Source organism: Mastomys coucha, unplaced genomic scaffold, assembly GCF_008632895.1.
Source record: "Mastomys coucha isolate ucsf_1 unplaced genomic scaffold, UCSF_Mcou_1 pScaffold6, whole genome shotgun sequence".
Classification (NCBI taxonomy): Eukaryota; Metazoa; Chordata; class Mammalia; order Rodentia; family Muridae; genus Mastomys; species Mastomys coucha.
This window is the reverse complement of record NW_022196912.1, coordinates 132,935,390-132,937,050: the sequence shown is the minus strand read 5'-3', so window position 1 is coordinate 132,937,050 and position 1,661 is coordinate 132,935,390.

The following is a 1,661-nucleotide window of genomic DNA, read 5'->3' as shown; positions in this document are numbered from 1 at the left end:
TTCAGGGGAAAATTATCCAACATGATCATGAGCCACAAGAAAATGAACCTGACCCCCCAAAAAACGGGTTTCGGGGCCCCAGATCCCAGGGCCCAAAAAAGATATGAGACACAAGCCAACATTCAGAAAGCCCCTGCCGAGCGACAAGAGGCTCCGCAGGAGTGGACCTCTGCTCTACCTCCCAATTCTTACTGATGTCACACATGGGCGTGCAGCCTGTGCCAGTCACCTTTCAGGGTCCTCTGCCAGAAGGAAGCGTTGGCCTTGTGCTGGGATGCTCGTCCCTCACCTTGAAAGGCCTTGTGGTGCACCTTGGCGTGCTTGACCAAGATTATACTGGGGAACTTCAGGTTCTCTGTTCTTGCCTGCAGGGCATCTTCTCCATCTCCCCGGGAGATAAGATTGCTCAGTTAATAGTCCTCCCCAGCTTACATGATTGTTTCCCCTCTACGGGACTGCCACAGGGCACCAACGGGCTTGGCTCATCTGGGACAGACTTTGCTCATCTAGTGGTTGACCTTAAGACCAGGCCCAAGTTACAGTTATCTATAGAGGGAAAGAATTTTACCGGTATACTGGACACAGGAGCTGACAAAAACATTATTTCTTCCAACTGGTGGCCTAAGACATGGCCTGTAACCCAATCTTCCCACTCTTTACAGGGATTGAGATATGAGGCCAGCCCTGCAGTCAGCTCACGCACCCTGGCGTGGTGTGCACCAGAGGGCCAGACAAAAAACTTTGCACCTTATGTGCTTCCTCTTCCTGTTAACCTATGGGGGAGAGATGTTTTACAAGACTTGGGACTTACATTGACCAATGAGTATTCTCAACAAGCTAAAGATATTATGAAAAAGATGGGATATAGAGAAAGAAAGGGTCTTGGCAGGAGGGAGCAAAGAAGATTGAGCCCAATCTCACAAGAGGACAATCCAAGAAGACAGGGCCTGGGTTTTCCCTAGTGGCCATTGAGAGTTCAATGCCCATACCCTGGCTTACGGAGGAGGCCGTGTGGGTTCCTCAATGGCCCCTATCCTCTGAAAAGCTGAAAGCTGCTACAAGGCTGATTGCGGAGCAGCTACAGCTAGGTCATTTAGAACCATCCACCTCGCCCTAGAACACACTCATTTTTGTTATAAAAAAGAAATCAGAGAAGTGGAGACTTCTCCATGATCTAAGAGCCATTAATACACAAATGCGGCTGTTTGGCCCTGTTCAACGAGGCCTGCCACTGCTCTCTACTTTGCCTAAACAATGGAGAATCTTGATATTAGATATTAAAAATTGCTTTTTTTCCATCCCTCTGTGCTTCCAAGATAGACAAAGGTTTACATTCACCCTGCCCGCTGTTAATCATCTTGAACCTGATAAAAGATATCAATAGAAGGTCTTGCCTCAGGGCATGGCCAATAGTCCCACCATGTGTCAACTATATGTACAAATGGCCCTTGAGCCTGTTAGAAAACAGTATCCCTCCTTACTATTGATCCATTATATAAATGATATTCTTATGTGCCACAGGGATCTGGCTGTTTTACAAACCTCATACCCCTTGTTGTTAAAGACCTTAAAGCAGTGGAGCCTACATATTGCTACTGAGAAGGTCCAGATTTCAGAGGTAGGCACCTTTTTGGGGGGTTAAGGCCGCAGTCACCCACTTT